At 41.5% G+C, this 15,919-nt stretch overlaps 1 protein-coding gene across 3 annotated transcripts in view; it reads right to left on the bottom strand.

Annotated features, from left to right (window-relative positions):
• Positions 1 to 12,652, bottom strand: part of ZFYVE9 (zinc finger FYVE-type containing 9) — a 57,223-nt gene extending 44,571 nt beyond the window's left edge. Inside the window, exon 1 of one of the 3 annotated variants that reach the window (XM_023932412.2) lies at positions 12,373 to 12,652. The gene's annotated coding sequence lies outside the window, so the exon portion shown is untranslated. Of the gene's footprint in view, positions 1 to 11,246; positions 11,411 to 12,060; positions 12,325 to 12,372 lie in introns of those variants that run through there. The other 2 variants (XM_086842086.1, XM_086842085.1) reach the window with 2 other exon arrangements.
• Positions 12,653 to 15,919: the final 3,267 nt, after the last annotated feature.

Below are 15,919 nucleotides of genomic sequence, written 5' to 3'. Positions count from 1 at the left end.
TTTTCCAATCAACTGAACAAACAGAGATGGACAATGCTTAAAGCAGAACAGTCTCTCTAATTATTTCACCAATATTTGCATCTTTTCCCTTGACTTTCCCCCATGCCATTTTAAAGCCATTATTTCCACTTTTGTCTCCAGCCAAGTTTCCATAAGGAGACATTCACACATGCATGAGCAGTAGTAAGACAGTCAAAAGAGCAGCAACTTCAAAGCAGCATTATAGGAAGTATCACAGTCAAAAGTAACAGGGAGACAAGACAAACTACAGCAGCATTATCAACCTTTGTGCTCCAGAAAATGAAAGCAGCCCAACTGAAAAGGACACCTGCTTTATAACCACTTACAGTAGAAATAAAATTCCTTTTCCTACCCTTTTTTACTATTTCAAGGAGAAAGCAATTGATTTGTTTTCCTGACACAAACCCCAGCCTTGCCAAGCAGCCTCAGCCTGCTGCAGAGGCCGGGCCTCAGCACCTGGAGACAGGAACCAGCTCCTGCTTATGTAACTGCTTTTGATGCCTGGAAAAGGATCCATCCCTGCTCTGGGAAAGAACAAATAGATAGGTTTACACCGTAGTGCTGCCTTCCACGCAAGTTTTTCCAGAAGAATACAGATGGAAAAAAAACAAAGAGAAAAATCCTTTCCTGAGATTACTCATATGCTCATAGAGGTCACTTCAAAATGTGGTGGTTTATCTAGTGTCTTATAACGCTTAGTTTCATGCAACTTCCAAGTTTAAAATACTGTAAACCACAAAAAGCTAATGCACAGTGCATTAAACATAAATTTAATATGAAATCATGTTTCTTAATTTGTGCATGGGTTCCAAGTAATGTCATCAATGTAACAACATAGTTATTTTTAAAAATTAATCTATTTAACATACTGATCTGAAGCTGTTATTTATCTTTATTCAAATATAAACTAAAGTAAACATATAGAACAAGTAGGTTTAAGGGATGATTTTTATGTTTCAGTATTTGAGAAGGTTTTGACTCTGATGTTTAACACATTTGAAGAACAAAATTATTTAAAGCTGCACACTCTATCCCAGAGTGGATTGATCCTGTATTCTAACACTTTATGAATTTTTCTTTCCAGTGTAGGTTAGAAACAAGAATAAAACCCAAATAGACTCAATATTGTTTCAGATCTTTCTTAGATTTGGGCAATAAGGAAAAAACTGAGTTCCCCTAGAATCTCTACTTAAAAGCCTACAACTCCTAAGGAGCTGTCCCTTTTATAAAGCCCATGAGGGACTGACACTTGTGAGTGCCAGTGAGCAAAAGCTGATAATAAAAGCTGGAACTGCCACACAACCAGAATGGAAAAGATCAAAAGGACAATGGGCAAGAAGGGAAACTGCTTTGCTACCGTTTACCAGCCCATCAATTCCGAGTTGTACCCACCGGGGAGCGAAGCTGCTGGAAACAACACAATTTATATATTCAGCTGCTTTTTAGAGAATGGACCATCCAAACAGACAAAAACTCTGAAAGACCACTGGAGAGAAGTCAGGCAGCTACTAACACCACTTTTATCAACAGGCTGTGTTTCCAACACTCCTGTGGTCATCTCTGCTCATCTGATAACTGTGCCACGCAACAGTGCTCTAAATTCATCACTTTTAAAGAAATATCATAATTGCAGACACCAAACGGTTACTATTTCTCAAATGCTATGTTATGTAAAGCTGGATTACCATATATCCCTGAAATAAATATGGACTTTTATCTCATACTCTCTTCTCCCTGAAATTATCTCTAAGTAGGTAACTTAATTGCCATTTTGTGTAGACCTTTATATTCATATCACACCAAACACATTATAAAACGCTGTTGTCAAGTGTAGCAAAGATCCCTCCCACGTTTGTGATCATGATCTAACATCACTGATGATGCTCACAGTGCATTATGTCTTAAGTCATCTGTAACTAGTAACTCACTCGATACAACTCAATAATCCATGGCAACAGTGCATACTGAAACTGCTATTTCTGAGCATGCATCTCATCTGTGCTAAGGGCCATTAACATGCTTGTAACAGTGCTGAAGGGACTGAGCACTAACCACCAGAAACAGGCAGTAACTTGCTTATAGGTGCCCTGTAAAGCTTTTTTCTTTTCACTGATATACTGTGCAACTGAGACAATCAGGACATCTACCTGAAATTTATGTTTGGCTCCAGGAAGTTTTAGTTATAATACTAAGTGCCCATAATTCTGTATCTCTGTTAGCAGTCACAGGAAATAAAGACTTAACAGACAAAACCCAAAAACATTTGAAAACCTTCCTTATTATTAATGAGTTATGAGTATTAATACAGAAATCTTACAGAGCTCAAGGAACTCCAAATTCTTATAAACTCAGATACATCAAAACTGAGAAACCTCTGCCACTTCTTCTGCCCACTGATAGGGTGGTTGATTCTGCTCAGCCATGAATCCCCACCTCTTTACCCCTTCTTCTCAGTCTGTAGCATATATTCCTGTTTTCTTCATCTGGAGGGCTCCTTTTCCCCTCTCACATTCCTTTCCCATTCTCTTCTTTCTGCATCCATTTGTTTTCTCCCTACCCAAGCTTTCTTCTTACTCTGACAAAAAAAAAAACAAAACCAAACATGAGAAACCCCATGTTCCAACATTTCTGTTCATTACTGGTATAAATATACTGGTAAACAACCTTATTAACCACGAGATTAAGAACAGTGGGAGCAAACCCAACAGCAATGGTGGTACATCCACTTTGCAAATAGAAATGGAAGTCTTTAGAGGGTTGGCCATCAAAAAAAAGAAAAAAAAACCAAAAAAACCCACATGGCTAAAAAACAGCCATATGCTAAGACACCATCCTGACTGCCAACCTGTGCCCTACCCCTCCTCATCATTACAGACCATCACTAAGCTCCTTCACAAATTCACTTAAACCTCTAGTCTTGTAGTCTTAAATGCATTTTCTGACACACACACAGTGGGTATTCAGTATCCAGGACCACTTCTCTCAAGCATCTAAGTATTTCAAACCTCTAGTCCAGGGAAGTTTTGTTAAATACATAGGAGGCACTACTGCGTGTTTCCTCAAATTAAGGAACAATCTGAGTATTGAGTAAGGTACAATTACATTTAAAAGCCATCTGTACAGAAATGAAGCTTAATAAAAAAAGGTTAATAAAAAATATATAGCTACAAGGGGTATTATAGGAAATTAATAAGGGAACAAAACCACTACATATATATTTATCTATTGCCTGTGAGTCTCAAGAAACAGTTTTTAATTGGCATCATAATAAATCCCACATTCATTTTACATGAGTACAAAAAAAGAAAATCTATGAACAAATTCCAGAAAAGGATTAAAATGCATTTTACAGGTGACTTGCTAAGTGAAACCATAGTAAATATAATATAGAAGTTATTAAGCCAGTACACCAATACAATGACTTGAAAGCAGAAAAGCACACAGGTGGACTGATGCTTAAGTAACAACCTTTTAAAGTTACATTTATAAAGGAGTCAAGAAAGAACTGTGAAACCCATGAAATACACTGGGGTTTTATGCAGCCTTCATCATTTATACAAAAACACAGTATGAAATTACTACAATCAATGCAATTTGGTGTTTCAGCTAAGAGGCTGTTTCAATATATATGCTATTTAAAGTAATCTGTTAATAATATAACCTAAGAAGTGGGCTTTGCATGCACTTTCAAGTTCACCAAATAAGAGACCATTAAAATACTCATTTTGAATTAAACAAAACAGCATTTACAATGTACCTTTGTAACACAGTAACAACCAATATGCTCCGCTGGACTATGAAGTGGAAACAACAGCTGTATACTGGAGGATAAAGCCCAAAAAGGGTGTAAATCAGATACCTGTGCCTTTTTCTACAATACACAAGCCTCAGAAGCAAGCTATTTCCAAGCCATAGCATGTATTTCTACAGTATCACAGGAGAATATGCAATTTCAAAGACTGCAAGATAAATGAGAAAAAAAAAATCACAAAGAGGGAACTTTCCTCTTACATTATCTCAATTCATATTAAATGTTCATTTATCTGCATTACAGCGCAGATAGGGAATAAAAAATTACATTGGCATGATTGGTTTGCTGGGTATATTTTAACCATGTAACTTTTGTGTTTCCTCCAGCCTACCAAGAAAGCTCAGTATCCACACTCTCAGTAAATATGACCAGCAGGACTTACATACTGGTTAAAGGGTTCAGATGCTGCCACTTTTCAAGTGTTGTATCTTTAATCTAATCTCCTATAGAAATTAAGATTATGGGATTTTGTTGTTCATTTACTATTCTTTATGCACATATTTTAAAATATAAATATATATCTGTCATGAAAATGAGTATCTACACAGTAAAAACAAATCCAAGTGACTGCCCTCCAAGGGAAAAGCAAGCTGTTCTATGTATTTTGGCAGCAACCTGCTGGGCAATCAATACCCACACAGCTCTGGAAAAAATCCCCAGAATTATGGTGTTATGTGAGAAAGATGGGATTAATGTAGAGAGGGAAGGAAGGGAAGAGATACTATGGGGCAAAAAGGAATTACATCTACAGAAAAACAAGATTCTTTCATTCCACAGATGGTGGAACAAAATGCTTACTAATATAGTATCTCCAAGAACTTGGATACAAATAACATCAGATAAGATTTACACTATAATAAACTCATTCAACACATCTTCCAACTTGAAACAAAACATACTTGTCTCCATCTCCAGATCACAGAAGAAATTCCCTGCTACTTACAAAACCTTTCACAAAATCTAAAGAATTACAGGTGGAAAATAAATTGTAGCCATCAGAAACGGATCTGGAACAGACTTCCCAGTGTTTCAGCTCCTTGATTACTGGTTCCAGCACACTGCACTGACTCAATCCAAGAACCATTGAACTCTTCAGAGCACCAAGTTAATCAAGCCCAGTTCTCTGCTGTCCTCAGTATTGGATGGTGTCAGGCAAAAAGCTCCTTGGATCTGTGATGCTAAAAAGAAAGGTCAGCACTACCCTACGCAGCAGTTGGTGGGAGTGACACACAAGATAAACTTTTTTCTTTCCTATCACACTTAAGAATCACCAGCACAGTTATCCACCTCTCTTCTGCAATAAACCACAGCGGCCCACTTGCTTTTGCTTCTCTACAACACCTGCAGAAAAACCAAATGTGCACCTCTTCACTTACCACACTTCCCAACCTGGCAGAGAAACAAGATTAATTTCATTTTGTTTAAATTGATATGCAAAGCTCAGAGCTGCAGAACTTGAAGTGGGAATACAAATTTAATTCTGCCAAGCACCTTCAGCAGATGACTGGGGTAGGGTTTACCTTCACCCCCACACTCATCACCAAAGCGCACCTCAGAGATACTGGATGTGTGGCACACCCAAGATCAGAATGAGGTCTGTGTACCACACAGACCAGAGGAATCTACATCCTCAGAAACCAGGACCCGAATTTTACTATTATTGACACCAGTCTTCAACATTTCTCTTAAAATTCAACAATTCAAAAAAAAAAAGAGAGAGGAAAAAAGAAATCTAAGTTGTTGACAAAGAAAAGGAAACAGATGAGAGAACAATTTCATTGACAGGGTTAAAAGAAATGCAACAGAAGCACAGTAAACAATATCTGAGAAACAAAAAACCTCACAAATCTGAAATTATCTATTATTTTTGTCATGTAGTATCTTATAAACTTCCAATTATCTGACTGGCCAACTGGTCAAGCAATAAATTTTATGCATATTCATATGATTTTCCAATTCTTCTTGAATTTGTAGTAACTACATGCACCATAAAATCATATTTTCAAATGGCTTGGCCTTTATTTTAGTGTTCCTAAGTCAATCCTCTAGTTCACATTTGAAGCACAAACAGGTAAGACAACATGTACACTGAGTTCAAAGCAGAGTTTTGACACAACAAAACTGAACGTGGAAACAAGAAAAGTTCCTCTAATAGTCAGTGTCATTCACAGATAAAGAAGGTATTATGCGATTTAGAAAGCTCCTTGATCTTCTTCTTCCACTGAACATTTACCAACTTCTTTTAAGTGCATCACACTACTTTTTGGAAAAAAGTACCAGCGTATGTTCTTCCATTGATAATCTGCTATGAATCTGCTAAAGTATTTCACCCACATTACTTCCCTAAATAAAATTTTAAACTTGGAGTGAAATAGAAATGTTGTACCCAAAACGTGTATGAAGTTTGAGTTCCATTATTTATTTTAAAAGGCTTCAATATATTGTAGAAGTAAATAAAAACTTTCCAATTACAGTATTTTTTGAGAAGAATCCAGAAGGTTCTTGAGTACCACTAGAGCAGCTTGAGCTCTTCTGTAAATGATAGAGCACGCATGAATCTCTGACCCAAGTAAGGCCTAATTTCAATTTATGCCCTGATAGGAAATATCCTCTGGATTCTTTGTATTCTGGGAATTGGGAATGACAAATTCCTCTCAGCTACCATTTTACTGCTAAAAAAAAAACCCTCTTCTGCAAAATTGTAGTACAAGTAGTCAATATGGAAAATTCTGAAACACTTTCAATCGGTATGAAAAAAATTCGGTATATAGCATTTCTCTTCTAGTTCTTAACTGAGCAAGGGATCTTCTCAGCTCAAGCAAAGAAAAGGACAAAACACTTCAGGCATTTTTGATTGTGCCTAATTCCTCCAATAAAGAATAGCTGGGAAACAGCCTTAAAATAGTTATCAAACTGAATTCTACAACATTTTCACAAATAGAAAACAGCAGAGGAAGAAACATTTCCAGCTTTGTGTACACTAGGCTTTAGTTCTTTTTTTGTAACTACTGCAAACATCAGTTCAGCTCAAGTCAGGCCAAAAACCAGAAAGACAAAAGTGAAGGCACATTTACTGCACTGCTCTCCATACAAATCCATCCCCTACACAGGGTTCAGCAGCACTGTCTAAAGCACCAGCTGATGCCTCAAGCCTCCATGGGAAAGCTTTCCACCTTTGTCAATATGCTGGAATCAAACTGCAACAGAAAATCCAACAACAGTGTTTGAAAAAATTGTTACTGGGCAATACCATTTCCAAATGGAAAGCCCTACTCAACTCCACTGTGCCACCAAGTTCTTAAAAACAGAAGTTCATCAAGCTTCTTGTGGATATTGAAAGGAAGGAGAAGAAGTATAGGAAACAAGCAGCATGCAATAAAATTCTTGACAGACAAACCTAGACAATCCCAGCAGAGCTTACTGGAACGCTTCTGGACCTTCAGTGTACTCCCTTAAACAACTGATACTACTAATACCCCACTGATTCATAGACAGGTTTGTTTCAGTTGCCATCAAAATATCAGAGGTATAATATTAACAATATTAACACACATAGCAAGCAAGACAAAGATACTTATATATTTTATATAAAACACAGATAAAATAAAGAGAGGTATAGCTATTAGCATTACCTACAAATAATTCCATATGAAAGTTGATCATTTCTACTCAAAAAACATAGAGACAAACAAAAAACCAAAGCAAGTGGAAATCCAGCACTCAAGTCCACATTTTCCTTTGCTCAGTATACACTGGGGACAAAACATGTGAAAAGTTTGATATATCAACACCAAAACTTCCAAGCATAACGTGGTCACACTGCCGCATATTGACATTTCCAAATCATCAAATTTCACATGAAATTAAAACAATGTTGAAGTTTCCTAAAGCTCTCTTTTCCCTAATCTTCATAATTAAGACACCTATTGCCTTAGCTTATTCTCAGACTGAAGATATCACACAAGCTCTTCAGAGAGCACTCCAGCTCCACACTTCCTAAAACACGGAGGATCTACAGGTTGTGACTCCACACCTGCTTTTCACAGTTTATCACCTTTTCTTTTTTTTGCCTTTTCTTTTTACTGTAACAGAATTATTCCTGTGCAAATCTCAGCTGACTGGACTCACTTCCTTATGTCCCCTCTCCCTTGAGCAGATCTAGATGAAGGAATAGGGAAGGAACAATTTACCCTCTGTTGACACCCTGAAGTTCCCAGCCATGCACTGCTTGCCTTCAACCTATGTTTTTACATTAATTAGATTTCTCTAGTAACTACCTTTAAAATATTTTAAGTGACACTTTATGGACTTCCTCTGCCAATCATGTTAAGCCTATTTGATGCTGATGTACTACTTGGAGGGCTGTTATTTCTGAAATAGAAGTACCAATATTAGCCATTTCTGCTTGTCTCTTGCAGCAATACAGCAATAATGTAATTACTGATGGAATAATCCCGTAATAAACCAGACTGAAATTATTCAGTGAAAGAATACATATAAACTCACCTTATAAGTATTTTTCCTATTCTACCGTCTCCTATGGCAGCCTGAATAGCAGCTAAAGTAAATCTCAAATAAATAGTAAGTAGGAATGTACTTGTATATAAAAACAAAATTATTTATAAAGATAAGGCAAATAATTATTCTTTACATATAAATTATATTTGTGTGCATTATGATAAAGGTCATTTAGTTTTATCACACTGATTTTCCAGTGTGCTATTTTTTTGATAACTATGTAGCATGTTTTGCTCTAGCCATTAGTCCAAAAAGCTGTATCAATACATATCCTGAATTATATTTTTCCTGAATTCCAATTCAAGTAGTAACTATGTCAGTGAGGAATCCTTGATATATATTTTATATCTTCCTATCCATCTGCAGTCATTGACACAATTTTCCCAGTATTGCAAGATATAGCCAACACTTCTAGCTAACACAGAAGTAAAAACTGTCTCTACTCAGCATTTTCAGTTACTTTCAGCCATTTACTTTTGACTTGCTATGGCTTATCAATACAAAAAGCTTTGTCAACTTGTAGTACCATTGTATCTTTCTCAATGCTTTAGAGAAACAACAGGAGGGAAAACCAAGCATCTTAGTTCACATTTCTGTCCATTTAGAAGTGCAAGTCTCCTAAAGAATCACAAATAGAACCATAAACAGGCCACCTTTCAATTTCTTTAATCTCAATCACATTACAAAAATAAACATTAGCCTTTATATAACACTTTCAAAGAAGCCTATGAATATACCGGCGTCTTACAACAGTGTTCTGGAAAAGATCACAGATTCATCAGCACACAGACTAACTGTGCACTGAAACTATCATTCCTCAACTGATTTTTGGTTAAGAAAATCAGTTTTATTGAGAAGATTCTCAGCTTAGTATATCAAAAATATTTTTCTGATCAACAAAACATGAATACACAACTTCTTCCCAAAACCTCTTTTTGGCCAACTTGTATTTAAAAGCAAAAGGCCACTCTAATTCTTTAGCAAAATAATTTCCAGGTAATTTTCTATAGATAGCCTGTAAATTGAAAAACAAGCAAGCTGTTTTCTGCCAAAGCTGGCACAGTGAGTGGACAGACTACAACAGACATTAAAAGCTTATCATTCTTTGGCCACAAGTTTTAATACTGCATCTTTGTTCAGGCTCTACCTTTGTTCCCTGAGACAATCACAGCCAGACTTTATGCCAAGCTAAAAAAACTGTATTTCATCTCAGCCTTAGCCCCAGGCCTCAGATCCTGAAATGAGTATGTGTTTGAAAGTATTTAATCCCCAGCCTCGTAACTGACTCAAAGCTAACACACAAAAATAACACCCAATATCAGGAGTCAGCACGGTGGTTTTGGGGTGGGTTTCTTCCTTTCTCACACGCTAAAGGAGGCACCATAAAGCAATTCAAATAAATCGCAGTCTGTCAGAACATGGTAACTTGTTCAGCGCTGATCAGGGCTTCAGTTAGAAAGAGAGGCTTGTTTGAAATTTTAGACCCTTCTTCAGCTTCCATTTCAGATTCCCCAAACCTCTGAAGAGATTTTTAAATTTGTCTCTCTTGGGTCAAGGAGACTGTTCTTCTCATTTTGCATCACATGCCGTAACTTTATAAAAAGAAGCACACGGAGGGTTCAGGCAGTAACAAAGGATTTGGATGTTTCAGCCTCTGAAGGTGTATCTAAAATCTGGATTTGTTCCATGCAATCAAAAATTACTTGCTAATGGAAGTTAATTACAACGTTTTAAAGCCTTGCCTAGTCAGTTAAATGTTGCCCAAAGAAAATAAAAGCTTTTATTCAGGTAGAGAATCTTTTTCATTGTGACTATTTTATTTGTTTTTACATGGCTCCTTCCAGGTTTAGGTTCAGTCTGGACCCAAAAACTGAGGGCAGTGTTATTCAGAAATTCTAATCTGAGACAACCACACTTAATAAGAAGAGTGACAGAATTCAGTTAACTTTTAATATACTGAACTGAATGAAATTACGTGTAAAAATGAAACCCTCTGAAAAACCTCCGTCATAAAATAATAAGGAATATCCTCTCTATAAATAAAGAAGATCGTTAACATGAAAACAAAGTCTATCAATTTCCATCTGCTACTTCTTTCTCTCTCTGGTTAAGAAGATAAAAACATTTCTTGAGCCACGCTCTGCCATAAGCACCTATTTAGCCATAACGTTTATGAGCAAGAAACTAGCCCACCTCTGCAAAAAGTCTGACATGCCAAGAGTGCCAGTTATTCTTAGAGTGAGACATGACCACAATTTCACGTAATTAGAGATGTTATAAAACGCATCCCGCCCGCTCTCCCCATCCCCCTCCACCACTACCACCATTGCAGGAGTGACTTGTTACACATCGTGATGAGCAAGTAACATTCCCTGCCCGGGGAGAGAGCGGAGATCAGGCCATAAAAAGGGCACGAGATGCAAACAGGGATCCTCCCCTGCCCGGGCCGGCAGCCGCGGCTGCTCGGGCACAACCTCGCCCTGCCCCGCGCCGGTACCGGGGCGTCCCGGGGGGAGCAGCAGCTCCTTCCCCATCCCCGGGATCGCTCGGGGAGAAAGGTGCCCCGGGCGAGCGCGTCACCCGGTCCGGACGCCCAGGGACGGAGGAGGAACGGCGGGGAGGGGGCTCGGAGGACCGCGGCGGCCGGCGGGGAGGGCTGGGGGGAGACCGCTGCCTTCCCCTTGGTGGCGTGCGGAGGACAAGGGCGGCGGGGCGAGGGGGCGCCCGGAGCCCGCAGGCCCAGGGCGCTATCGGCGATACGGCGGCTCCACCGAGGCACCGGAGCCCTTCCCGCCCGCCCGCCCGCGGGGCCGCGCTGCGGGCGGCAGGGGCCTGGGGAGCGGGGCACCCCGGCCTCACGGGCCCGCGGGCGGCGCGCCGGACGCCGCTCACTCACCTCGGGAGGCAGCAGGCGCCGCCGGGTCTGCATGGCGAGGGGGATCCGCCGGGTCCGCCCCGGCAGCGCTGGGGGCCGGCGCGCCCTCGCCGCCGCCAGCCGGGTTCGCTCGCTGCCTCCGCGGCCAAGGCCGCCGCAGCGCCCGGCAGCAGCGCCCCCTGCCCGGCCCCGGCGGCAGCGCACGGCACTGCGGCACCGCCGGGGAGGCGGCGCGGAGCTGCCGCGCCCCCGCCCCGCGGAGTCCGCGCCGGCAGCGCCGCACCGGGCCCCGGGGTCCGCCACGGCACCCCCACAGCGGGCAGACAGCGGGAGCAGCCGCCCGCTCTGTCCCCGAAGGGACCCCGCAGCCACACACACACCCACAGGCAGGGGCGGCATCGGGAACCCACCGCCGCCACCGGGCGCTGCCGGTGCCCCGCGGCCGAGGGATGGATGCGCCTCCGGGCAGCGGCTGCAGTGTGTGTAGTGTGACCACTCCACAAAACCTGGACAGAAGGACTCGCGGCTGGGAGCCGAACATGTGTTATTTCGCCGTTTCATGATAAGTCTCTCCACAGTCGGAGAGGGACTCCATCCTGCGGGACGCCCTCAGCCGCCCCGAGAGGTGCGAGGCCCAGAGCCATCCGCTGGCACACCCGTTCAATCCTCAGCAAAGAGGCTTCCCGAAATTAAAAAAAAAACAAACAAAAAACCAACAAAAAAGGCAACAAACAAACCACCAAACAACAACAAACAAACACGCTCGTTGCCACAGGAGCCGCGATAGCGAGCTGACAGGGTACGCCAACCCGTGACATTGCGCCCGGAGTCTCACCCATTCTCTCTGCAAGAGGAGGCGGCCGCCCATGCCGGGAGCGGGACTCTCCGCCTGGCTGCGGGCGCTCGGCAACTCCAGGGAAATGTCACAATACCACTCCCGGCGTGTGCCGCGGTCCGGCGGGGGCGGCCGGTCCCGGGCTGCGAACCGGCACAGCGCGCCCTCACCGCCGCCTGCGGCCTCACCCGGGCGAGCGAGCGCCCAGCGCCTCACGAAGCCCTCATTCCTCGTCTCAGGAACCTCTTGCCTCAGGAACCCCTCACCTCAGGAACACCCCATCCCTCGCCTCAGGAACCTCTCTTTCCTCACCTCAGGAACCCTCATCGCTCTCCTTAGGAACCCCTCGCCTCAGGAACACCACATCTCTCGCCTCAGGAACCACTCATCTCGATTTCCCCTCACGAAAGGCTCGCTTGGTGCCAGGGGAATGGGAAGGAGTCGCTCTCCCCTCGCCTTTGTGCAGGTCTGTGACCTCCCAGCCGCAGCTGTGCCATGTCAGCCCAGAAAGGAGGGAAAGGTGAGTGTGGTGGCTGCTAATGCAGTTTCACGCCCATTCCTTCTTCCCAAGCCTTCACACTTACAGGCCATCGGTTTCCAGCAGGTTTGGCTTCTCCATTAACTTCCCACATATGTCAGTGAATGCAGTGTAATGAGCCCCGGTGATAAAATCTAGGCCTCCTTGCTGCAAGAGCATCAGCCCATCCTGCTTTAAATGAAAGGGAAGCACTTAATGTTTATTCATTGATTCTGGTACAACTATGTGCTTTTCAAGCAGAAAATATGAGATACTCCCAATCAACTGAATCATCAATCCATGGGCAAATAGCTGAGGAGATAAAAAATGCTCATCCATCATAGCTGGGAGTAGCATGTTAATGGAGATGGAATTTATTTTCTCCCATAAAGCATTCCTGGTTAACCCCAACTTGCTATCTCTTTAACAATTAGTAGTGTCATGCTTGTGAAGCACAGATGAGGGGTTCAGATTGGTGCAATACATAATTACTGTCCTCAAAATGGTTCTCATGAAACACCTCAGACTGACAAACATAGAATATGACCAATAAAATAAAGGAAATTAATTAAAGACTGAGCAGCGTAACACTCCGTAACCTCTGGCCAAATGCATGCAAGTGCATAGCTTTGCCATCTATGAATGTCTCACAGAGGCATATCACTACCATAATTTTGTTCTACTTTTATTCCTCTGGATGCAGCCATTCATTGGGATGTCTTCTCACCAAACACAGAGAGGTTTTTCCTGAAGGGTATCATAACTGGCTGTTTTGCAAGAAGGCTGACACATGAAAGCATGCAAAACAGGAGTTAGGAGCAGTAGGAATCATCTCTGTTAGGGTGATGGGTGATGGGACATGGTCTCATTCCTCCGGGGTATCTTGGATGCCATGTGACATGTTCCTAATGAAGATGTATCTAGAGGAGCTGCAAACACTACAAACTCCAGGGTGCTGCTCCAGGCAGCTGTGGTGCCAGACACCTGAGCTTAGATCACAGAGACTGCCCATCTTGTGTTCTCGATGTGCTCCCTCTGCTAGAAGAGGAAACATTTCAATATTGATAGTGAGAAACGCTGTGTACAAACTAAACCAATTATTTTGATCCCAAGGCACAGCAAGGCTGTAAGACATGGACCATGACCTTTCATTTGGCATAGGAGTCCGAGCTGCAAACTCTCCAAAATATATCTGCAGCTCTTCCATCTCTGTGAACCTCCACAGCATTGTCGTAACAAGGGCTGCCTGATACTATCCCACATGACAGCTTGCTATTGAGCTTGCCACCTCTTTTCCCAAATATTTTGCTACTTTTTCCCAGCTCTTTATGAGAAGCTACCAAGGAAAAGGCATAAAGGAGAGTAGAGAGAAGAGGATACTCCAATTTGCAGAAGGCAGGGCATAGGAAAGGGGATGAGAGGACCAAAGTTAGAACAGTGAGGGGAACCTCTGAGGTGCCCTCATTGCAGGGAGCAGCACTTAGTTATGGGATCAATACAAAGATGTGTATAATAACGTGTGTACTCTGGGATCTAGGAGTTCCAGAGAATTCTAGGGATTCAAAATGTTGCCAGAGTAATCTTTGAACAATAGAGTTAAGGACAAATAAGAGGATTTTTTAACTACGTGGTGAAACTTGCAGAAACCTGAACAAAAGGAAGTTTCATCATGGCTTCACTCAGTTCCTGGGTAGAATTAGTGGAGTGGTTAACAACAGTGTAGGAAAGGCAGAATTACTATTCCTGGTCTGGTTTTGGGGAAGAGACATATGATACACAAATATCTGATGATGATGACGATGATGAAATACATTCCATTACAACAAGCACTGAGGAGGATCTTAAACAGAAGCTAATGAAGTTGGCTCAGCAGGTCCAGGTAACTTGCATCCAAAAGTTTTAAAAGCACTGGCACAGAGTATCTTTAGACCATTAATGAGGATTTTCAATAAATCTTGGAACACTGTTAAAGTTCCAGAGGACTGGATGAAATATTGTACCAATATTTTAAAAGGGTAAGCAAGATGACCAAGGTAGTTATAACCTGCCAGACTGACAAGAATTTTGGGTAATAAAATGGGACATTATCTACATTACTTGATTAAAAAAGAATTAAAGGGTGGAAACACAATAAATGCAAATTAATTTGGAAAATAAATCTTGCAAAAATAATCTGATTTTTTAAATGGCATTACAAGTTTGGTTGATGAAGGTAAGTAGGTCTGCAAAATATTTGTTCTGGTAACTTGCAGCATTTTAATTAAGAAGCCAAAATGAAACTGACTCATCACAGCACTTATTAAACTGTTGAGACTATAACTGACAGTTACAAAGTGGGAAAATAAAAAGTCCTCATCAAAGAATATGTTTCTGCATGCTATGGCAATTAGTTCTACACTGCATTGTATTGATATTAATGGTTTTAAGAAAAACATAAAATCATCATTTAATGAGTTTGCAAGTGATGTAAGCAATAGAGATTCATAAATAACAAGTCATACTGCAAAGTAGCTGAGACAGCTTGATAACAAGTAATGTGCATTTCTGTACAGCCAAATGTAAAAACGTGTACCAAGGAATAGAGGGAGTGATTATAGGATGAAGGAATTTGTGCTTCTACAATTTAATGCTCAAAAACCTCAAGAATCATCACATATAATCAGAAGAAAATAATCAGGCGGTGTGGTGCTGTAGCCACGAGGATAATGCAGTCTTTGGGTTTATAAATAGGAGAATATAGAAAGATGTCTGTATTTATTTTTCTAATACTTTCTGTGCCCACTTATCCTGACGTCTGATACCCAAATTCCTTAATTCCTTAACAGAAGCTGAAAAAGAGATGGTTCAGAGAAGATCAATAAGAATGATTTAGACTGAAAGTGAAAAGGTTCAATTTATTTCAGTGTGAAAAAAGAAGGCGAATGGGTGGCTCAATCACAGGTTTTAAGGACCTCCAAGATTCAGTAAGTGTATGCAGATGTATTCATCTTCCTGTGAGGTCTTCTACCAGGGAAGATAATTAATCACCAGGACAGTTTAGGATGGGACAAGCTGGATTTCCCAGCACTGGGAATGTCAAAATCAGGAGGCTGTAAAAACTTAATTTTAACAGAAGCAGGAGTTCAGCCCTGTAAGTCTGCTCCCCGGGAGGTAGAACTCTGTGTCTGAAGCTGAGGATTCTGGCTGCTTGTCTATGCAGAAGTTGATTTCCTAGGGCACTAAGAAGTAGCAGCCTGTCATCTCTTTCAGCATCATCTGACACAGCTCATGTGCTGCTCAGCACATGATGGGAGCAGCCGTGGGGATGGCAATGTTTACAATGGTTCAAGGGATGGGTGGACT

The sequence above is a fragment of the Cyanistes caeruleus genome, chromosome 9, assembly GCF_971803275.1.
Source record: "Cyanistes caeruleus chromosome 9, bCyaCae1.hap1.1, whole genome shotgun sequence".
In the NCBI taxonomy this organism is placed as follows: Eukaryota; Metazoa; Chordata; class Aves; order Passeriformes; family Paridae; genus Cyanistes; species Cyanistes caeruleus.
Note: the sequence above shows the minus strand (reverse complement) of the source record. Positions and strands in the feature narration are given on the sequence as shown.